We start from the raw sequence: 24,842 nt of genomic DNA on the forward strand, positions 1-24,842 counted from the left end.
CAGTCACTCCCTGCGGGGGATGGGGACACGGCTGCAGGCCATGTGCCCCCCTCCCCCTTGACTGGAGGAGGACCCAGCTCAGCCAGGGCTCCATTCACCATGACTGTGGCCTCAGCCAGGCCAGGTCATGGGGCCATCAGAGCCCGGCAGCTCATGCAGGGGAGGTGCTGGGGAGCCCGGGGTGATGCGGACCCCCCTCCCCCAGCTCCCCCCCAGTGCATGCAGTGGCAGGAGCCACCCCACAGCCTGGAGTGGCATGAGTACAGCCGACCCCTCCTCCCCACCACTGGGATCAGCCTGGCACAGCCTCAGCCCCAGTGCCCCCCGGCAGTCACTCCCTGCGGGGGATGGGGACACGGCTGCAGGGCTCCACGTGGGGAGCGGGTGTGGGGGGCGCACCCCGCCCTGCGGCCATGTGCTGCAGCCCTGGGCAAGTCATGTAGACTCTTCATTCCTCACATGTAACAATAGGGACAATGATTCTTTCCTACCTCCTTACTTCCTCTTCGGAGGATACATTCATTTGGTTTATGTGAGATGTTCAGATACCTCAGTTAGGGGGGCTGTGTAAGTAACTGGATTGACAGGCAGCAATGAGGTCTAAAGGAAGATGTGATAACTTTTTACAAGTACCTGAGGGACTCCTATACCAAGGAAAGAGGATGGTTTGTTAGGGCGAGGTAATAGGAGGGATTATAACTAATGGGCTGACCTTAAAGGGTATATTAAGGCTGAATATCAGTCATTTATTATTTATTAATAATATAGTGAAGTTTGCAATTTAGGCAAGCAGCTAAGCATATGCCGAATTTTAAATAAAACTAGTTTTGTCAAAATCAATGGTGCAACTTAAATGCCTTACTACATCTACTTCTGAAATAAGAGGGTGTTCCTTTGACAGAAGAGTTAGAGATCCCATCTTTTCCGTGCATTAACAGAACAATATACAGATGAATTATCAGACTGATTTACATATGTAGAGAGAGGAGCAAAGGCCTCAGGTTTCAAAAGAGGAAATTTAGGCTGGAGATTAGGAAGATCTTTCTGACTACGCATGTGGTGACACATTGGAGCAGCTGCCCAGCAAAGCTGTGGAATCTCCATTCCTGGAAATGTTCAAGAGCAGGTTAAACAGATGCCTGGCTAGGATGGTTTAGTCAGGGATGATCCTGATCCTGCCTTGAACAGGGGGCTGAGACTAGATGACTTGTTGAGGTCCCTTCCAGCCCTACTTTCCTATGATTTTAGAAACTGGATGATGATCATGAAAGAAAGTATAGACTAAGTCTTTTTGAAATAGAGTGGGAGATAAGTCTGTGCTTATAAATTATGTGGATCTTCAATCCATGCATACCTATGGATCTTCATCCATAGGTAACTTAATCGCCTGCTTTGTATCTTTTCCCCAAAATATCATACTTAACCTGAATAACAACATAATATATATATTTTTCATCCCTAATTAATATTTTAGAGTGAGCATTAACAGGCCTGTTTTCATGGTATGCTAACTGGAGTTAACTTAACTAGAAAAACTGAAACAAGCAAATGATAATCTTGTTTCTACAGTCATTGATGTAACAATAATAGTAGTTGCACACCACCATGCTGAAAATCAACTCCCTTTCATGTCTAAACAATAGAGTGAATCACAGAATCCTGACCTTGATGCATAATGAGATCATGTAGTAATTATAGCCCTGGTGCTTTCTGTATAAACAGGCTACATCATCTGTAAATGCTGTGAGATGCTGCTTCTTACTTAAATTTACAAACAACTAAGCCAGAAGCTTCACACAGTGAAAGAAAATCTGATTTTCAGCCAATGAAAAGATTAAGCCAGTTATCTGAAGTACAGAGAATCCATTTGTAAGCATCTGCCTTCTGTTGAAAAATGTCCATTACAGGGTTAAAGATTACCCAAAAAATAGCCATATTTTATAAAGGTAAATGAAGCTACTTTCATGCATGGAATTAATTTGCTTGATCCATGTGATAACTGACATGCTCTTGAACCACAACGTGCTTAAAGTAAATTCCTTTAATTTCATGGTAAAATGAATTATAGTGTTGTTCTGCTTGTGTCTGCTGTGGTGCAAGCTAAGGTAGATGTAACACAAAGGTGTTCTTCAGTTTTACCTTAATCCATGATCTGGATAACACTATTAATATGCATGAGTGTGCATTTGGATATACTTTACTGAGGAAGAGATAGGAATATTTGCCATAGGTGTTCAGCCCCTTTACAAAGGCAAACCATCAAAGTAATACACATGCTTCTGAGCACTAAATAAATAATTAAGGAATAAAACTAAACGACTCATCACCCCTCTTTTCAAACCATTCAAGTACATGAAGTACATTTGAAAATCTGTTTTCCCCTTAATGAACCCACATAGCTCCTGTTAATGTTGTTATTGAGGAACAGTAGTTTAGCAGCTCCTGGTATCTTTGCACAAAACACCTTGAGGGGTCGAGAAAAGAAACCATTGCCAAGAAGAAGTGACTCCACCAAGGAGCCAAGGGGAAAATGAGGACAAGGAAAAAATGCTCTGAGGCATATAAGCTCTAGTACAGGGGTGGGCAAAATGTGGCCCACAGGCTGGATGCAGCCTACCAGGCCATTCTATCTAGCCCACAGGGCCCCTAAAACATTTAGAAAATTAATATATATCTGCTTTTGGCTGCCTGTCATGCAGCCCTTGATGGCTTGCCAAAACTCAGTAAGTGGCCCTCTGCCCGATATAATTGCCCATCCCTGCTCTAGTATCTGCTGGGACCCTGTGCTCAGCTGATTATTAGGGCCATGTGAAGCTTCAGTTCCTGATTCAATTCGGCAGAGATTCGACCCAATTCAGTGGCCAAATCTCCAAATCCAAATTGAATCATGAGACCCTTTAAATCCCTACAAATTGATTCAGAGAGATTTGGAAAGATTCAGAGATTCGGACGTACATGCAGCTTTAAGTGTTTTTTCTACTTACCCTGAGGCACCAGGTGGCTTGCGAGTCTCTGAATTACCATCGAATCTTCAGATTCAGGTTCGACTGAATCAAACTGGGGAGTGTGAACTGAATCAATGAATTGGATCACTGTCCCTGATTCAGGCCAAATCCGAATCAAATACGGCCCATTTTGCACACCCCTACTGATTATCTATGATGACCCTCAAATCTTTTTTGAAGTCCATGCTTCCCAAGGTTGAGCCCCCATCTTGTATGTATGACAGTACTAGTGGTACCCACAAGCTCAGACACTGAAGGCATTGGTTAGCTCTTTTTTGCAGACATGAGGAATGTAATTCACTCAACCACATGCATAAATTACAATGAAGTCTTTTTCATAGCTCTCTGGTTAACACTGACCACTCCAGTGATTCCTGAGCCAGTCTGGACTGAACATCACCATCCTGTATACGTGATTTAGCTTTATATTAGGCCATACTGAAACCCTTTTTCCTGTGCCCACCCTGCAAAACAAACCAGATCACTCAGTAGCAGTGAGCAATTCTTTTAATTATTTACCACCTCCTCCCTTTAATGTTACCATAATGATTTAAACTTTTCTTCCAGGTCATTGATAAAAATACTAAATGGTTGGGACCCCAGAACTGAGGGACTGTGCTAGAAATATTCCTGCTTGAGGATGATTCCCCATTTGCGATTACATTTTGAGATGGATCACCTGTCCATTTTTTAAATCTGTTTAGGGTATATCAAGTTGACTTTGTACCATTCAACTTCCTTATTCAAAATATTATGTGGTATCAAATCTAATGGCTTAGTCAAGTCTGAGAATGTTACATCCCCATTATTACCTTTACCAACCAAATTATATAACCTCCTAAAAAAATCTGATGATATTTGTTTGCCATAAACATATGCAGATTGGCATTCATTTTAAAAAGTTCTTTTAACTCTTTATCCATTGAGCCATTCCATCATTTTGCCAAGGATCAAGGGTAGGTCAATCTGACAGACTCAGTATCCAAAAATTACTGAAAATCAGTAGTAATAGTCCAAAGATTTCCAAGTCTGCTCTCTTAAAACTCTTGGATGCAAGTTATTTGGAACTACTGATTTAAAAACATTTAACTTTTGTAGCTGGGATTCAGCATTCTCCTGAGGTAGGGTTGGAATGGAAAATATTTAATCATTGTCATCTGCTGTGATATTTTGGAACTGCAAAGAACCACAAAATAACCCCGTAAGACATTCCAGTGCTGCAGTGTGATGCGTGAATCATCACTAGCCAAAACAGAAGGATGCCAAGACACAAAAGTTCAGTGGCATATATCAGCACAGTGTTTAACATACATTGCATTAAAATGCCAGTGTTCAGATGTGATTATTCTGTTGTTTTCTGCAATTTTATTCAAATACAAATTTGCTCCAGAACTCAGTGATGTGACAAGAACGTCAACATAAAGTGCTTAAATAGATGGTCTCTCTGGCCCTTGATGTATTGATGCCTTATGCTATTTGTCGATGTCTTTGGGATAATTATATTTGTGTCTTATATTTCCTTTTGATTCATTTAAGAATGACTCTTTTTTAGCATTTCCTAGCTATCAGCTGGTTCTTGTGCTCTAGAAGAGTTGTCATTTTGTTGGAGGCAGCATCTCATCAGGATGTCTGCTTCCTCCCTTAGATCTTGGGAAAGCTTTCATTGATCATGCCAATGGTTCTTTCTCTGTATTTGATGACAAAGCTGCCATCAGCAATGCAAGATTGCAAGTAACTGATAGTTCATCTCCAAAGTCTATGAAGGGGTGATGATAAATTAGAATGCTTCCTCTCACCATTATAATGATTTACTCTACTGAGTCTGTAGAAAATGTCCTGTACATGAGACAAGGATTACAGATAGAGACCAATAATCTGGATGTTGCAAAACCCTTCCCTCCCTATTGATTTGTAATATGAAAACAGATCTTGTGGGCTGTATGCAATAGTAACTTCCTAGACATTACTGCATGAAGAAGACACTAAAAGTCAGAGTCAGCTAGAGTTGTCTGCAACCCTTCTTCCTTATGAAATGTTGGGGAGTTTGAACTGCAGGAATCAGTCTTCAAGCAGTGCCTTCTTGGTCTGTGAGAGCAGCCTTTCAAGAAAACAAACTCCCTATCCCTGCCTCAGCTCTAACCAATTGGATACTTATATTACTACTTAACCTCCAGAGAGTCCAGGACCCAAATCCAGATTGACTCAGTCTTTCTCATGTCTTCACCACAAGGTCAGATTTTGGCTACAACTATCTAGGTGGACTGTTCTTAGTGAAACCATCCTGCTTACTTTTCTCAATCATATTTCTGGGCTCTTTTCACACTGCCCCTTACTGAATTAGAATGGGATTGGATTTCTGATCATGCAGGACAAAAAGCAACTTTTAAGTCCTTATAACTTAAGGATGTTGCCTTCTCTCTGTGAACCAATGGATACGAAAGGCAGAACTTACTGTTTGAAATATTAAGTATTTGTGTTATTATGTCCCCAGACAAATAAAAAAGTTTCCCCTTTACATATATCCCCAATACATATATCAGAAGTCAAGTCAAAGTTTATTCCAAATCTAACAGCACATTGGTTGGTGTGGTTATGGCACACCAATTTCTGCAGCCAACAGCATAATGGTGGCATGCAGCTAGAATCACTTTCAGTCTTTTTTGACTCCTCAGTCTGAATGACCATGTACCCATTTATAGCTGGATCAGATAGGACAAGACTCCAGAGCAGGTGCTTAATTCACACCGTTAGAACCACAGAAAGACATTTGAACCACTCTGCCAACACCCTAGCTGTGTAAATGTTCATATATGTGAGAACATCTCTCATATATGATTAAATTAACCAATGCACCATATCAATCATGGAATGATTCAATGCCAAGACAAATCTTATGGAGGAAATGAAAACAGAAATTTCTAATAGAATTTCCATAGGATTCATATCTACAGGATGCACTGCTATGTAAAAAGACACTAATCTCCTTGGAGGAAAGGCATTACATAAAAATAAAACACTATGAAGTATTATAATGTAATTTTATAAATACTTCACTTTTGTCAGCAGAATTAATTAGCTTACTCCATCCTAATAGCACAGCACGTGTAAATGGTGACATTTTTTTGGTGGAGCTAATTAGTCAGCTTTGCAGTAAACATCTCTCATAGATGCGTCCACTATGTTCACAAACTGAATTCAATCAATTCCAACAATGAAGCACCTATGACTGTGGGTTTTCTGTCCCACTCCAAGTTCAAGCCATGGGCAGCTATTGTGGGGGATGGGGAGTAGGAATAGTCTCTAAGGGCACTTTTACATGTGCTCTGAGAGCCGCTCTAATTAAAGCACTGCAGCATCTTGTGTATCAGCGTCCCCATGCTTCAAAATGGCGGCGGGGGTACTTGAACTAAAGCTCATTTGATGAGTTTTAGTTAAAGCACTCTTGCCACCATTTTGAAGTGCAGGGACGCTGACACATGAGACGCGGGAGGCTGCTGGAACACAGTAATTACCACACTATAGCAGACTAATTTGAGCCTGCTCTGACACGTTGTAATTACAGCGTGTCAGAGCAGCCTCCGTGCTCGTGTACAAGGTGGAGAGAAATCTTTTAAAAGACTCAGTGGCAAGCTTTCAGCCTCAGTGACTGGTGTACAGTTTGCAGGTAATCTTTATAATGAACAATGGTTGAAATTAAAATGTTAAGCACTCAGAGCTAGATTACCAGGGGAGACTCAGGTGCTGCAATGCTGAACCCTGTTGCTTTGAGAAATTCACTACCGTAAGAGGCCAGGCTTCTTCAGACTGCATGGGGAGACCCGAATGCTCAAAAGGGTATTCACAGAAGCTGGCACTATGAACAAGGAGCTGCTTAAACTAACCAGGAGGAAAAGCTGAGGATATGTAGGAGCCTATCTCAGGATCATAGAGAGATCTTCTTTCTATTTGGTATTTGCAGCTATAAACTTTCTCCCAGACGTAAAGTCTGCTCATTTATTAATATCCCATTACAATAATGATGGTGCCCTCCCTTTACACCCAACACATCAAGGCTTAAGCGTTTCTGATTGGAGCAGGGATTTAAATCCACCTTGCCCACATCCCAAGTGAGCACTCTCAACTCCTGGGTTACTGGATACAAGAAGGGACAGCACCAAGTCTTCTCCTTTTGGCTGCCTTTTGTGCAGGGTGAGGTGTACTGAGAATTTACTCGCCATATGTAGCCCTGATGGGATAGGTCGGAAAAACCTAGTCCATGAACTACATCAGGGCTTGGAAGAGCGCTAGACTCCGATCTGCTTGGCCACATCAGGGCTTTAGCAGTGGTGCACATAGTCGGTGGTAGAAATGTAGGGCCCTGCATGACTTTTCAAGTTGAAACTTAAGTAACCAGGGTCTGTAGGCATCATCAGGATTAGGCCACAACTCCAGTGGGGGAAGAAGGCCAATGGTGCATACATTTTGGATTTCAGTGCCTGAGGGCCAGGACACGACAGATTTATGCTGGTTTAACCAGCCTCTATAACATAACTGATATAACATATAGGAGCCTAACTCGCAGCCATACTGAGATCTTTCCCTCTATTTGGTGTTGACAGCTATGATTATTTCCCCGAGGTTTTTAGGTTACCTAGAGAAAAGCCAAGGGTGAAACAACACCACTGTAAGCCACATGGCTGTAGGTGTCGTGTCCACAGCTATCACCATTTGTTTGGTGCAAATGTGCTAGTACTGTCAACACCCATGGAGCGGCGGAGTTGTGTAAAGCACCTACTGTGGCATCACAGGAGAACTGGCTGCCTAGTCACTCTGGTCACTGGTTTAATGTACATTAGTGTATAAAAATGAAGTCAGTCATACTGGGGTTAATGTCTTTCTTCAGGCCCTAAGTCTCCCATGTTAATCCATCACTCATAGTCTCTAAATTTCTGAGTCTCCCCTTGGGACATCTCGTTGAGGAATCTGTCTCCAACAAATGCTTCAGAGGCAGCTAATAGACAATTATGGAATAATTTGCTTATGGGAGATTTTGCCTTTCCCCTTGTCAATTAACGGTTGGTTTCTGTTCTGAAGCATGAGAGGCTATTTCCCTTATGAAAATGTTTTTATCTTATTGGGTATAACGAGGGATGTTCTCATTAGCCATATGGGATAACAAATCCTTTTAAAAACCCAGCTGACATCCTGTCTTCAATAATATCTCATGGCAGCGTGATTTTACGTAGGCCCCGGGGGCATGCAAGCAGTTATTTGTATAAGACCATCAAGCTAAACCTTCCAATGTGCTCCAAAAGCAAAACCTCATTGCCATGTGAACCTAACTTAGCTTTTCACAGGGCACATCTGATCCAGTTTAACGCAGTAACTCCTTCACCACTTGTTCATTCTTCTGCCAAAGTTTACTTTAAATGTCATCTTACAGCATGATTTGCTACACATCCCATTGTTCATAATTGCCTCAAGAACAGGTTGCTCAGATCCTCTTTCTCCCAATCTTGTGCACAGGGAATACAATAGAAGGACTGTAGGGGCTAGAAGTCAGAATACTAATCCTCCCAGACTCTTCCTCTGTTAAGAACCAGTGTTTGGGAAGGGTATTGGGATACTGCAAACAGATGTGGCTTCAAAGGACAAAATGTATTAGTGAGATAAGGTAGGTGTCTTTACACCAAATCTGTTATTCGCTGCAAGGGCCACACAATAACCGACACACACAATATTGCAAAAACACCTAGGGAGAGTTCAGAGATGTTGAAATCCACATCTGCATCCTATAGTGCTTGAAAGATCCCAGTGTCCTCAGGGCATTCCAGAATCAGCCTATTTCCTCTCTGGAAAAACAACATTTTTTACTCAATCCAGCATGGAAGGGAAAAGTCAAAATACAGATTTACAGTCTCAGAACTGAGATTGTTTAGTAGTGAGGGTGTCACATTTTTGAGGAAGACCTGGCTTGCCAGAGTTCACACAGATGGTGTCTGGCCACTTGGACCCTCTTCCTTCCTTAGCTATATCTTGGGGTTAATGTAAAGCTCACTGCAATTTGTGCACAGAAGCAAGAGCTGGATAAGCTTTATTACACTGTTCTGGTATGTCTGCCTCATTCTTCTCCAACACGCAATCAATGAATACGCACTGCAGGCGGCTAGGTGGTGCTATGAGGCTGGAGCTAGTGCATTGTCCTTTCTAGGGATCTGTATTCCTTGTCTGGACAAATTCAAAGGAGCTTGCTGGTTTCTTCCAAGCTCCCAAGTGGACCTGCTTTCTCATCATGTTTTGTCACATCTAGTAATTTATAATAAGCAGGGATCCTAGTTTTCTGTGATAAAAAAACAAAATCCTCCAATGAAAAAACATAAAAATCCATGTTTTTCCATGGCAAGAGCCCCCCCCCCCAGTGCTGACTGACCAAAGGGCCCCAGTGGCAGCCCCACCTCTTACAACTGATTGGCCGAGAGGAGCGGAGCCACCCTCTCAGCCAATCAACGGTGGATGGAAGAGTGGGCAGCCACCATCTTGGCTGCTTCTCCCTCGGCAGACTGCTGCAGTGGCCATGGGAACCCCTGGCTCCCACTGGGGAGCCAGCATTTTATTTTCACTAAGTTTTTATTCCATTTTTTCTGGCCATTGTAAAGATTTGGGGTTAAAAAAATAAAAGCAAATTCCAAATTTTTCCATGGCAAATGGATTTTTAGGATCCCATGTAATAAGAAAATGTCAGCGTTTTCAAAAACAAAAGCATTTGCCCCCAGAGTTGAGATGCGTTGCCTGAAGTATTAAAAGAAACCCAGCTAGAATCCCTTTTAAGTCAAATGTGGCTTGAGTTAGGCCCCCAGACACATTTTTACGTGCTTAAATAAATGTCCTGATTTTCAAAAGTACATTAAAGTAATTTATTTAGGATTCTAGATATGGCTTAATGTACCCAGCTTCAGGCATCCAAGTGTTAAAAATGATTCATTTAGTTATTACTCATGATATCCAGCTCTAGTAAGTATGGTACTCTTGACACCCATACTTGTCCAACTGAAGCATTGCTGCAGCAGATTGGTCAGCATCACACAAGAACCGTACAGACAAGAACAGAAATCTGAATATTATTCCTCTTAGAGCTTTTCCTCCATTACCAACAGAGGCAAGGCAGGGCGCTGGAAAACTGCAAACACACACAGCTTCAAAGGAGACAAAATATAGTAGGATAAACAACAAGTTTCTTTTGCTTGCTGCAAAGGCCACGCAATAGCTGACACATACAGTATTGCACAAACATCCAAGGACATCTTAAAGATGTTGAAATGCCACATCTGCATCCCATAGTACTTAAAAGAACCTGGTCAACATGGCCAGCAAAGTGCTCACTAAGACAAATACCATGGTTTAGAAGTTCCTGCAGATGTTTTTGTCCCAAACCACAAAAACACAGCATGTAAGTACACCCATCTAAGTACGGCTATCATCTCTCTTCCAGCGAAAATACCCAAGTGCCTCTAGTCAAACAGCATGCAAAATGTGTTGACTAACGCTCCTTGTGTCCTGGCCATTGAGGAAATTGTGGCCTCATTGACTGCTGAGTGCACAGTGTGTGTCAGCCTTTGTTCCTGACAGCTCCAGAGGATGTGAATCTGTTGTAGCTCTTTCCTTGAGCAACTCTCTTGCTCAAGTTGCGGAGACTAAAAGCTGTAGCTCAGGTCTCGCTGATGGCAGCGAAGAGGGCAGCTGTCACATAAGCAAAGGATTATGTGGAGTTTTGACAGTGGTATGCCCAGATGTCTCAGGGGAGCTTGGTCCAGAGGAAGCACATAACCCACTGCTGTGTTCACCCTGCATATAGGATCCTCAGAGGATGTGGGACTACTCCAGAGTCAATGTCTAAGAGGGAGTAACTTAAGGCCTGATTATTTGTTATCCCCCTCTTGAAGTATGAAGGAGGCAAAACTGGCCTTGGGATCATCTTCAGCTCAAGGGGCTTTCTTGCCTGGCTTAAAATCTCCAAGCTAGCCCTGATCTCTGCTTCCGAACACGACACAGGGAATGGAGCAGATGAATAATGGCCGCGGCCAGAGCACTGCACTGGGGCTAGTCTATGCTGCCCAGAGATCCTGGAAAGAAAAGCCTAAGAAAAGCCCAGTGATTTCTCAAACTCACTGGGACCACATAAGCCCCTGTGTAAGTCTCCAGTGTACAAAGGTGCCTTACAGTTTCTTTGCACCCCTGCTCCTGCTTCTTTCTGCTTGCCAAGCCTTTTAAGACTAGTCCTCTCCTGAGTAAGGAAATTGGTGTCAGCTGAGCCAGCCACATTTGTCTTCCAGGCAGTAAGAGCTAATACCAGCTGTACATCTTCTCCTGTGCCAAACCCAGGCCTTTAACCCCATCCTTGCTGGCATGGAAGATGCCTATGAGTGACTTCTTTTATTGTGGAGAAGCTGCTGTGTGTCAGCTTCCACATGGCTCGGGACAGAACAAGACCTTGATCCAATGGCAAGGAGCCCAAGACAACAGAGCATTCGTTCTGCTGCAGCCTTTATCCGACTTTGCAGGCATTGAGCTTCTAACATCTTCTGCCGGCTCTGCTGTTGAGGACTTGCAGACTCATAGCTGGAGGCTGGGCAGGTGATTGTTATAGCAACTTGCACGCGCCATGTCACAACACTGTCAAAAGCTATATGTGGCTTTTCAGGAGGGAAACCATTGCCATTGGCTGTCCCGGTGGTGCTGCTGCTGCTTAGTCTGTGACTGCTTATTCATCGGTGTGACCCCTGCTTATTTCACAGCGAACCTTCCCTGAAGGTCATTCCACTATCTGCCACCTGGGGACTTCTTACACTTAAAAAATAAAAATGTTTAGCCAACACATGCTTTCGAGAGCTGGGCCCTATGAGTAAATCTGGAATACCTCTGCTGAAGGCCAAGGAGTTACACTGTTTTAAGAGGTGTGTGAAATCAGAATCAGGCCCAGAGTACCTGTCTTAATATAATGGCTATAAATTCAAAATAACAAATATGGTAGCCAGTGGTTTGGATAGACTGCTTGGATACATGACTCCAGTTCAGCACAGACACTCTCCTACATACACGTAAGGCTCCTGGCTGTGTTACTTTCTAAATGATAAGCTTGGTTGAATACTTGGCTACTGATTGAATTACTGCTGTGCACAGAGACAAAAGAGCACCTGCTGACACATTTAATTATTAAATGAGGTGCAACAAAGATATGCCTCCGATAAGATGGGTGGGAAGATTATTTATGCCAAATGATGATCTGGCCCAGTATGTTTCCTGAGAGATTCATTTAATGATGTGATGCATGAAGTGCTTTACATTATGAGGGATCTAGCAAGGCTGTGAGTGCCGAGGGACATGGTGACACTGCTCACACTCTGTTTCTGAAAGCATGTGCTCAGTATTATTATGGAGTCCTATATGCTAAGGGCTGGCTTCAGTGGTAAAGCGAATATCCTGAGTTTTCTGGGGCAGCCCTGAATTTCCGGGCTGTGGTTCAGTGTCTGGAAAGTTGCCTGGGATTTGAAAAATTGGTGCTGAATTGACCAACTTGTGCAAACCTTCCCTATAGTGTCTATTTGCTGAGACAATATAGCACAATGCTCCCAGGTGCCACCAGAAGGCAACTAAACTGCTTGTTTGGGGAGAGGGCAGTCTAACCATGTTCAGACAGGATCTCACCTGGGCAAATTAGCTTACGCACGCAGGAAAGCTAATTTGCTCCCCGTAACAACATTGTGAATGCAGCTATAACAATTAGCTCTGTTGAGCTCCAACTGTAATTGGTGGTATGAGCATGAATATACTGATTTCCACTCTGGAGGTAGTGGCTAATAGGCAGCAATAAGTAACCTGCCTGTAGTGTAAAATTAAGGTGGCTATATTAACCGGAACTGGATGTGTCATAGGCTCCTTTCAGTCCCGGAGGTTTCCGAAGCACCCAGAACTATGTTGTGGATTTTATTCTCCAAATATTGGTTGCTGTATCTGGTGATAATGACATTCTGTCCTCCCTGGCTAGTGACAGAAATTACACATAAATTGGTAAAAATGATTGAAAACCAGTTCAAATCTGTAACACAACAGAAGTTCGCTGCTTTCAGAATGGCTGAAACCGGTTTAAGATAAACCTGCATGGATGTAGTATCAGACTTAACTGATTTAGGTTACGTCAGTTTATTGAACTTCTGTCCCAGGTCCCTTCCAGATTCAAGTTAACTCATAACCCCTCAGCATCCCAGGATGCTTTGCACCTCCCCCACAACTCCCCGCTCACAGGATGTGCAGGTTAGCCTTGGCCCAAGATGTCTGCTCCAGCTGGGCAGGGAGGCATGCTCTAGCATCCCCTCTGGCGGCATGCGGCTGCATTTCCAGAATCCAAAGTGAAAGTCTGTTTACTTGCTTATCAGTTCAACCTATTCAGCTTAGACTGACCTGCAAAGGTTGAACTGATTCAGTCTTGGGCTTTTTGACCATCTGAACTTAGTCCCTGAGGCTGGGATTAAGCTGAATACAGTTTATACAGCTATCAAGTATACAGTCGGAGCTCAGCTGCCTTGGCCTCTTCAGTGGCTGCTCCTACATGCCCCAGTAGGCTCTGGAAGCACATGGAAAGTGCGCTGTGCATTGCCCACTCATACTTGCTGTGCCCCAGCCATGTACAAGGAGAAAGACAAGCAGGGCCAAACTGGTCCTGCTGTTGCTCTGAGTGGCTCTGCATTTACCTTTCCCTACCAGTGCTGTAGGATTTGCCTCAAGCTGGAGTGTGAAGGAGCAGAAACAATCTGTGTTGTCTTTGAGATTTACTGTCACCACCCACTCCCTTGCACTAGCCTGATTCCCCACAGCAGCTCTTCCCCCTGCAGTCAGTGAAGCTTCACCCATAGCAAGAACCACCCTCTCTCCCAAACCAACTGCTTCATCTACAGGAGAACCTGCCTGCCTCCATGGCTTACTGGGGCGGGAAAGGCACAGTGGGGTGAGAGGTAACAGGATTGGGTGTAGAAAAGCAACAGACTGAGGGAGAGAGCATTGCTTCTGGAGAGTATGAGGCAGAACAGCATGGAGTGATTTGTAAACCAGATGGGGGGGAAAACAATATTGGCAGGTAGTACTGTTTCCAATTTGTAATTGGGATGGCTGGTGGAAAGGGGAATTTAGGGGCAGACTGAGGGTCAAACCAGGGTTTTCTGAATCCCACTCCTGTAATTCAACCATTGGGCTTTGGCATCATTTCCTTCTCCCTGAGCTGGACAACGGATACCAAGAAATGCATGACATCTGCAAATTCTCCAGGGGCTCTAGTTATAAAGTGGTGGGGCTGCCAGCTGTGTTAAGGCCTTTGCTATTTGTGTCTTCTCTCCTTGCTGGCAAGATGAAGCTAGTACTGGTATGTAAGTACATGCTGCAATCACACTTTCATTCTGCTGACTACTTATCTGGAAGAGCTCCTTGCTTTTCCTGCCTGACCACCACAGTTGTGGCCAGCAGAAGCACTGGAAACTGCCTTTCCCTCTGTCTCTAGCAGTTCTAGTTTGCCAGCCTTAGAGCATGTTGCAATGTACATTTACTTTCCCAGCTGAACTGACATTCAGGGACACTGGAGGGAGATGACCTACATTGCTAATGTTTTTTTTACCTGCTAGGCCAGCTCTGGACAGAGGGAGGACACACACTCCACTGGCCATAGACCCCTTGTGGGTGCCATCTCTGGAGTCCTCCGCAGCTGCTTGGGCAGCTCAGTTTACCCGTGCAAGTAGCTTGGCTCCCCTCTGCAATATACCCCTCTTGGCCATGTATGCAGCATGGTCAAACTGACTCCTTTCTTGCCATCCAGGCAGCCCAGATCTCCCTCTGCTATGAACATGGCACTTTCCTGCTGCCCAGCCGCACCCTGTCCCAGGTGTAGGGGCAGAAGGCAGAAGCTGGAGGAGGGATGCCACAGGAGCAGGAGGAATGGGGGAGCAGCAGCCAAGCAGGAACCCAGGGATCCCATTTTACCTCTGGGGGTCAGCTGCAGCCCTCAGGCCACCAAATGGACAGCCCTGCGCTAGGCCACGATTAAAGCTCATTGCTGGGCAATGACGATGAGCGAGTGAAGAAATGCCTCTGTGTAATTGGCATGTGAAGACCAACTTTGTCAAGTGGCACCTCCAGCACAAGATGGACCCTCCAGTTTACAGGTGAGTGGCCACTGGAAATCAATGAGAACCGAGTAAAGAGCACCTATTGGAGGGATCCAGTGGCAGTCATCTGCTTGCAAAATTTCTCACAAGCATCTTTCTACACAGAGGAATATTGCAATCTCAAGTTTCATTGGTTTGTCTAAGTCTAAAGTTTAAGAGCTGAATGCAGCTCCAACCCCATGACTGTGGTGACAGCAGTGGGAATTACACAGCTACAGCATCATGCAGGATTTTGAACGTTTACTCCCAAAGTCATACATCACAGCAGGGAACTTCTGTGTTCTGGGTTCCCTCCCTCCCTGCTCCTCTCCTCACGGAAGAGCAGTGCTAGAGAATGAAAAGAAAAAAAAAAAAAGAGAAAGAGCTGGAAAAGACCCAGTAGAGCATTTAGCCCACTCCTCAGCCAAAACAGGATGGTTTCATGCCAGATATTCTCTAGTGCTTCCTCTTGCTTTGTTCTAAATTCCCCAATCCCTATGATTTCTAGTACTGGGGAGACTATTCCACACTCCAGGGTTTACACACTTCTATAACAAATATTCCTAAATTTGGTTCTTCATTTTCCTCCCACTCCATTTGCAAAAGCTGCTGTCTTTCTCAAGGACACCCTCCACCCTGCTCTTCTTTCTGGCTGCTTTATTTCCTATTATGTGTTTCACTCAGATGTGCCAAGCAGAGATATGATATAGCTGTAAGGTAGGAGACCAGCTGGACCTTGCTCTGGTGGGCAGATGGAAGATGAGTTCCAAGATGACTGAATTTTACCCAGACCTTGTCGTGGGCTGTGCATGGCTTCCTGTCACAGCATTACAATGCAGCTTAGCAGACCCAACAAATGTCCCATTCCAGTTAATATAATTGCAGTCTGCAAATGTTTAAAAACAGTGTCTTTTGAGTTAGCCTCATGCTTCAAATTGTTATGTGGTTAACCACTAAGAACAACCCCCCCATACACATACCTACAGACAAACTCGTTGAAGCCAGGGTGGTAAGAGGGAGAGGGCTTCCTTATTTATGCTTTTGATAAGAAGAACATTAGAGTTTTCTTTTAACGTTTTTCTAGTAGCTGCTGAGAAGCAGCAAGCATTTATTGTCATCACTTTGACATTGCCAGTTTGTGCACATTTAATGCTGGAGAAAGGTGCTTTGTTTGAAAGCCCCTAGAGGTTAACATCCTGGGCTATATTCTCAGCTGGTGTCAACTAGCCAGCTCCACTGACTTTGCCAGTTAACAGCAAATGAGAATAAACCCCTCTCTTTACCTGCTGTACAGCTAAAAAGCAGACAGAGAGGATGAACCTGCTTCTTGACGTGACCCTGCCTGATGTGTCTCAACTTGGATTTGAATAGGCCCAAACTGACTGTGGTATGAAGGCCCATAGTTCATTTTGCACTTCCAGTCACTATTTGGTCACTCTGATGACACCCAAGAGGGCTAGCCTAATGCACAATATGGTGGGTGCAGATGTGGGGCTGTGTGCTTGACAGGGCCAGCCTGATGCATAATATGGTAGGTGTGGAGGATATGTGAGGCAGGGTCAGCCTGATGCACAATATGGTACACGTGGGTGTGTGGGTGTGCGACGGGGCAACAATGCGCAATATGGGGAGGATGAGACTGTGCCAGTATGATGCAATATTGTGGGGGAGGGTGTATATGTGTGTGTCTGTGTGCATATTACAGAGACTTACTATACCAGAACTGAGCTGAGATGCCAAGACACCAATGCCACAAGAGCTCACAAATAGCCCCACTATGATAACAACCTTTGGTTCCTAAAGACTGGTTTCAAAGCCTACTGCATGAAGGAGACTCTAGTGACTGCAGTGGGCCAGATCAGGTCCTGCAGACCCAATTCTGTAAGGCACCAAACACCTTTCACTGCTCTGGGAGCTGCAGAGGGGGTGGGGGGCACACCCACATAGGGCCAGGCCCCTATCAAGCTGGGAAAGTGTTTAGTGGTGGCTTGTGACAGAGGTGAAAGGCTCCTGTCTCCATTACCAATAGCGCATGCCCTGGGTCATCCAGTCTCTCTGCAACACAGCGGCAGGATTCACAAACCTGCATAGGAAGGCAGATTTTCTCTGTGATCTCATGCTGTCACCAGGTGCTAGAGCCCTGCACAGAGATATGGAGTAATTTTTACTGGCTCAGTGGCAGACAGGTTTTGTTAATTCCAGCCAAGCTACAAGAGAATAGAAGAGGAGTCCCGCTGTCTGTCAGAGGAGCCAGAACTAGGTGGTAGATATAGGAGCCCTGTGCCGAGGAATCCAAACCATGGCTAAGTACAGGCATTCAAAAACTCATCGGGGTTGGGGGGGGGTCAGCAGGGAGTAGGGGATACTCAGTTTACCACGGCACCCCTCGGGGTCACTGGAAACAACAGCCATAAACCGAAGGAGAGTAGATTAAGGTTGGACATCAGGAACAAATTCTTTGTGGTGAGGGTTGCCAAAATCTGGAATGGGCTTCCAAGGGAGGTGGTGCTTTCCCCTAGCTTGGAGGCATTCAAAAGGAGATTAGACAAACACCTGGCTGGGGTTTCTTGACCCCAGCGCTCTTTCCTGCCCAGGGTAGGGGGTCGGACTCAATGATCAATTAGGCTCCTGCTGACCCTAGAAAGCTATGAACTAAAAAAGCCTGAAGCAGAGTCGACCTAACCTATGCGGGTTTCTGTAAGTGGTGTAGATTAGATCAGGAGCAAACAGAACATACGTTCACCCTTTGGTGAGGAAAGCATGCGGATTGCTTGCACTGGCTGATGTCAGCAGTTTGGGGATGGTCTCGCATACTTCCCACCATGCTTTGAGGACTCCCCAGGCTGCCAGAGAATGCCAAGCTAAGCTGAGTGGCCGGCCTACCCCCAGTTGACCTGTACCAGGTGACCACACTCCCAATCCCCATCACTGTGGACCGCCCCCATGCCCAGCCCTTAGCTTCCAGGAGAGCCCTAGAGTGGGTCACCGTGGCACACCCGGCAGCCCAGCTAGCAGCAGTGGGTGGGCAGTGGGAACTCCATAGAGGGAAGGTTCAGGCCCCCCAGAGCTCCAGTGAATGACAGGCTATGGCAGGAGACCTAGGAAACATGCTATAAAGATAGAAAAGTACTGAGCTACAGACGCTCCCTTCCCCCTACTCCCCACCTGAGGCTGACAGCAGGCCACAGGCAGGAAGGAGGCAGGGTTGGGCAGAGGGGCTGTGCTGATCGGCTTTGTGCTGGGGGTGGGGCTAGCAAGAGCAGCCAAGCCTGGGCCAGCTGCTAGTGCACCTGCTCCCAATAGGGGAGTTAGCGGGGGACCGCAAGCAGCCTGGGATGCCAGCGGATAGCGACCTAACTTGAGTCAGTAGGGGATCTGGTACAGAAGTTCAATAGACCAGTCTAACTTAAAATCAATTAAGTCTGAGACCGCATCCATTCAGGTCTATCTTAGACTGGGTTCTGCCATTATTAAGCCAGCCTACGTGCACTGAACTGCTGTTCGCTTATGGGTGTAGACCATGATCACTTATACAGGTTTATGTATAACTTCTGTACATGTGTAATAAGTCATACTCAAGCAGATGGAGCTTGGATTGTGGGCTGCATCATGGAGAAAACAGATACCTGCCTCCATCCCCTTTCCTCCTGCACTAAAGGAGGATTGTAAAAGAACTTCCTGCTGTCCCTGGTTCTCCTGCATCCCCAGTATTGATGGTTCCTAAAGTCCAAGTGGTGACTTTCAACCTGAAAGCAAGAGAATTAACCCAAGCACACAGTTCCAAAACACTCATTATTCCTAACACTGCTCCTCTTTTAAATGTGTGGCTCCTCCTTCAGTGAAAGAAATAGCCCATGAAGTAAGTGTCCTTCTCTTTCCTTTTATTTTTTGAGGACTACAAAACTACTGAGCAGCATTCTTGCACATGTACACAGGCATGGAGATAATTTTGCAAACTCAGTTGTCTTATTCCACTATGTAGCTCCCATGTGATTACACACAAGTCTACACGTAGACACGCACCCCCTCTTGAGTACCAACGATGAATACTTTACCCATAATCCTGGGTAACTTCACCTTAAATATAAGCATCCATTTAAAAAACATTAGGCTGTGCAATATGACTGACTGCTAGAAAGGACTTGAGAAATTATAGAAAAATGCCTGAAATTTAAAAACTATCTGCATGCCAGGAAATGCATACAAACATTTTCCACTGCTTTTTTTACACAAGCAAAATGGACAAGAGGGGTTTAAAAGCTTTTAATGAAAGGAACAATCCAGTGAAAGTGGTTTAGCTGCCCTGATCCATTTATCTTTGGAGCAGAGACACATCACTGTATGTATTAGGTTGAGTCTTCAGGACTCTATGCCTGTCAAAACTGTTTATGTATACTTGCCAACAATAGCAAGAAGAGCAGAAGGATTGGCAGGCACAATGGTGAATGAGACACAGAATTGGAGCGCATGAGTCAAAGATCCTCACATTTGCAAAATGATGGAATAACAAAATTTGGAGGGAAAAGAGACTTCCCATCAGTCCTTACTGATGGGGATTACATGGGGTGGAATGAAAAAAACCCTGACCTGGAAAAAATACCTAGAGAAAATGAATAATCAGCTATGTGTAATCTTGATGCCCATTCAGTCCTGGTCTCTGCTGCCAGTGAAAACATTTCAGAGTGAGCTACCATGATGGTTATTGCAAAGTAAGTGTAGATTGGATATCTGGAAAAACTTCCTTCTTAGAACAGTGAGGCAGTGGAGAAGACTTGCCTAGGGAAGCTGTGGACTCTCCATCACTGGAGGTGTTCAAGAAGAGGTTGGACAGCCACTGGTTGGGGATGATCTACGCATAGTTATGCCTGTGCTCTACCTTGGGTATTTTCTGTGCATTTGGGCTTTGCTGGTAGCCCCTGCTCCCCCCTGCTTTTCTGCTATATGTGTCAGGGTGTTTTTAAGCCTTCCCAGAGGCATTGGGTGTTGGCTATAGCCAAGGCTGAGGACTTTGGGCAGGGGTGTACCAATACTCCTGCTAGAAGCAAAGCCAGAGGTTCCTGGCTAGAAGGTCCTGTCCCTCCACTCAGGGTCAGACCAGTCATCATATTTGGGTCAGGAAGGAATTTTACCCCATGGTCACATTGGTAGCAGAGGGCACGGCCCTCTCCCCAGGATCTCTTGAGCATATACTGACAACCTTTTATAGAAGTAGGACGTTGGCTGATGTGCTTCCCCTGCTTTACCTGTAGCAGGTTAGGGTATTAGGTCTATGTTGTGTCAGGTTGATGGTAGTCTTATGTAGAGTTTAAATTATGGGATGGTTTGGACAGGGATGATCCTGCCTCAGGCAGGGGGTTGGATTAGATGACCTCTGGAGGTCCCTTCCAGCCCTACTTCTCTATGAGTCTATGACTGTCCTGTTCACACATGCCTATAGGTAGCTGGACTGAAACTACTGCTTTCTGAATATTTAAAACTAGTATTTTAGTTACTCATATTGAAAGAAAAATAGCTTTCTGCAGTTGCAGAAAGACTTCTAAATAATGTCTAACGTCTAAATCAAACTAACTCTAAAATATTTGAGGGCTGTGTTAAAAAAAAAAAAGAAAAGGAAAGGAAGAGAGAGGTCACAATTAGAAAAAAGCACACACAAAGAAATAAAGGTTATGCTTCTACACTTCCTGGTTCTGGGCGTGAGCGAAAGAGGAAATACCAAAATACCACCAGAAAAGCTATTTCCACCCTAACCCAAACCAGAAGTACAGATAAAAAACTTGTTCTCATTAGATCATCAACCATATTTTCAAACCCAAGAGACTGATAAGCCTTTTTTAACATTTAATCTCCGCTCACCCTCTGAATTTTCTGACATTAGACTATCATTAGGGACTTTCTGATTTAGAAACTCATTCATTTCAGGTTCCTACGAGTGTTGTAGATAGGCCAGTATGGACATGAGATTATCACCTAAGAGCTAAATTAATGCATGGCCTTTTCCACACACGATTATCACCAAAAGTCTAATCTGACACATCCCTATGTGGTTCAGAAGTTCCCAATTACATCCCTCCTTGGCTTCTATTGAGCTACTCATCTGATTGTAAGTGTCTGTGCAAAGTGTGGTATCTTGACTTCCCGTGTATCAAATAAAGTAATGATTATTTTCTTTTCAGCATCACAACCTGAATGCAAGGAAAACAGCATAACTGCCAGCTTAATGGAAGGAAAGGAGAAAAGGCTTATCCTGTCAGCCTTGCTTACAGAAATCCACTGGTGACTTTGACTCTGGCTTTGGATAAGATGAACAGGATTCAATCTAAAGTACTGCGCGAGATGTGGGAGGACCAAAAAATGCCATTGTTTAGAACTTCCAAAATCTTCACGTACCTGGATGAAGCACATTAAAGGAAGTTTCCATTTACAAATGCAAAGGAGGCAAAGCATTTTCTCACTTTAAGGTACACAGAATTTTAATCTGAGAACTGCCTGACTACCTGAGACCCGCAGTATTGTACATTAAAATTCAGGAAGCTTTCACTATTCCACTGGGAGGACAATGCTGAAGTGTAAATATTTCAAGTAAACTAAAAACTACCTCCAGTGCAACTGCTGCCTAGTATCCAAGCAATTTCTGAGGCACTCTAATCCCCCTGCCCCAGCAAAAAAACCCTCAGACTAATTCAAACAACAACCTAGAAAGGTTCAGCATCACTAGATACTTATTTCAGGACAGGATAAAATATATTACAACAGGGCAGCTTCTATTGTGGACAGACAACATGCTCACGTGATTTCAATGGGAGATGTGACTTGGTGAGGTCTGCAGGATTGCGCCCTAAGAATCCCTTTTCAAATGCTGAGTCACTGATTTTGAGACCATCAGACCCTGCATTTGTGACTGCGGGTCAATTCAAAATGTATCGCTAATGCCACTCTCATGCACCCTCCTATTCAAAAGCCAAGTTATAAAGTTCATTAAGCCTTATATTTTATTCCAGTTTCAGAAATGATTCCCTGCAGTGTATCTTTAAACGATTTTCCAATACAAAACAGTCCCTTTTTTTGGCCCCTAGTAACACACTGCACCAAATTATCACTTTTGCTACACATTTTTGGGAAAGATGATAGGAAAAAATTGGCGCATTGATTCTTTTTTCAAAAATCCTTTTAAAACTAGATGCAAAAAGGCCTAGGAGAGAGATCTTTACAAGCCAGATATACAATCCCTATGTTTTTTAAAAGCCTTCTTTGTTAAGATGAAGATATTGTACTGTATCAGCAGTGGCTCTAAACCTCCAGGATCTCTCTCACAGGAGCAATTCTTAAAATTAAGGAGGCTACTCACGTGAGTAAGGGCTCTTTGGAGGAGGAAGTGTTTTCAGAATTGAGCCCACCTGTACGTTTTGCTCAGGTAAAGTTCATTAATGGTTAGCTTGCCCTGTAAACAGCCTGCATGGCAGAAAAGTAAAAATGGGCTTTACCAGCATTACAAACAAATCCTAACTCTTGAGTTGCAGGGATCATGGGGTTCGTGCTTTGATTAGCGGATCACACACTCCCCTTCGGGCGCTGTCTCAGCACTAACGGTTACAATACCAACCACACCTCCGTGCAACGTGCTGGAACTCACCAGGACTTGTGTGGTTTGAATTCCCATTCCAAATTTGCTTCTCAAACCTAAGGCCATTATTCCATCTTAGGCTAAAATATATCCTCCCACAAGCAGCTGAAAGAGACCATGTTTCTTCAGGTATTAATCCCAGTCAGAAAAAAAAAAATTCCAATCCAGTGCAATCCAATGGAGGGGGATCCACCGAGTTCTGGAGGTTAGAAGTTTTGGTTTGCATCCATGAATGCCCTGAGCAGTGAGGAGACACAGGCACTACGGCTGGGAAGAGAGCAGGAAGGAAAGCCAACCATGTGAGCCACACGAACAAAAAAAAAGAGTCTGCTCGCGGGGCAGCACTTGGGTTGATAGCCGGGATTTCAGGAAATCCAAACACTCAAACAGGAAATCTGAACACTGGATAAACATTCCAGAATCGCCGCAGATACAGTTAACATGCCGCGTCTCCAGTTAACCCTTCCCCTGCCGACAGCCAGAGCTGAAATCAAACCTGCCTTGTAACCTAATCTGTCCAGTGGGGTTCAAAAGTCTGACCAGCTTCGCATTGTGCATTAGTCTGGGCAGCAAACACCCGGCTTAAACCCCTTTTCGTTTGAAAACCTAACAGCCGAGAAAGATTCTCCCCCTGTTGTTCTTGATTTCTGCACGGCAACGTTTCAGTTAAAAAAATGTGCAATTCTTTTTTTTTTAGGTTAGTATTCCTTATTTGACAATGAAATGATATTGCAGCTGAATACCACAAAAGCAGAGTAGTGAAGGTCTGTGCTGCTAAGCATGTTCACTTACTAGTCCTGTGTTTGCTTTATTACCATATAGATTTTTGGGGGACTTTTTTCCCCGCTGTAACTTCAGATTTCTACAGCTTTTTATGTGTTACTTTCAGGGTACCACTTGATGATTTATTATTCTGCTGACTGCAGCAGAATGGGGGAAGGGCAGTTGAAAAATGAGAGAGAGAGAGAGCTCTTAAAGAAACAGGAAATTTAAAAATACATATATACTTTTACTCCATTTTGTCAGGTACTTTAGGTGCAAACCCTGCAGCCTGTATTAAGGTAAAACTTCAGATGAAACAAGGAGAGTGCTGCCTAAGGAAGGACTTTCCACTGCCTTTTGATTTATTTTCCATTGTAAACAAATAACAGCAACAATAAAAACCCCAGCAAGTTGCTGTGGTTGTTGCTTGTGACATCTTTTGGTGTTTTCTATGGTTTTTTTATTTCATTTGGAGAAAATATCAAATTAAGACTCTCAGCACCCATAGCATTTAAAGACCCTATAAAGTCCTTTGCAAAAGCAGGCGGATAATTGATCCCTGCTTTTGCAAATGCTTATATACGTACTTAACTTTATGTGTAAGCAATCCCATGGAAATCTGTGAACCATTCAAATGGACAAAGCCAAACACACATGCATTGGCAGGACAGGGGCATCTTTATGTTTTCTGAAATGTAGCCTTGTGTGAATTCTTTATGTTAATAATTCTTACTTCAGGCAAGGTCATGATGCTATGAATGCCTTGCCCCCATCTCCTTTAAAAGTTCCCTTATTTCATTGTAGCTCAAATTATATCACATCTGCCCGAGGTAGCTGGATCTTCCTGAGTCCTTAAAAACTTTACACATGGAAGCTAGCACACCGAATGTCATGTCACCAGCAAAGGGTACTGGATATAGGAATAATCTGCTCTCATTCGTCCACTTTATTCAGTGGTGGATAGCCACGTTCTGCACCAGCTAGACTGTTCCCTTCTGGAAATCCTATATGTACTCCAGGTATATGTAATATACCCCATATTGTACTATATAGACAGTAAATCCAGGCATCCCAAAGTGATGACCATGATGGATTTGTCATTTCTTTTAGGTTCAGCTCCTTAAAGTCCTTTTTGTATGCTCCATCATGGTTGTATCCAGGTCCTTTTCTGAGCAGGCTTGGGGACAAAAGTGTATCTGAGCATGCTCTGAAGATGGGTCAAGCCTGGACGCTCAGTCTTGTCTATTTAGGTAGGACATTCCAGAGTCAGGAATGCTTCGCCAGAAATAT

General features: G+C 44.1%; 1 protein-coding gene across 1 annotated transcript in view; it reads right to left on the reverse strand.

Annotated features, from left to right (window-relative positions):
• ASAP1 (ArfGAP with SH3 domain, ankyrin repeat and PH domain 1) overlaps nucleotides 1-23,228 on the reverse strand; it is a 291,905-nt gene extending 268,677 nt beyond the window's left edge. The window contains exon 1 of the mRNA XM_019552858.1: nucleotides 22,800-23,228. The gene's annotated coding sequence lies outside the window, so the exon portion shown is untranslated. The remainder of the gene's footprint in view (nucleotides 1-22,799) is intronic.
• Nucleotides 23,229-24,842: the final 1,614 nt, after the last annotated feature.

The sequence above is a fragment of the Crocodylus porosus genome, unplaced genomic scaffold, assembly GCF_001723895.1.
Source record: "Crocodylus porosus isolate Cpor-Errol unplaced genomic scaffold, CroPor_comp1, whole genome shotgun sequence".
NCBI classification, from domain to species: Eukaryota; Metazoa; Chordata; order Crocodylia; family Crocodylidae; genus Crocodylus; species Crocodylus porosus.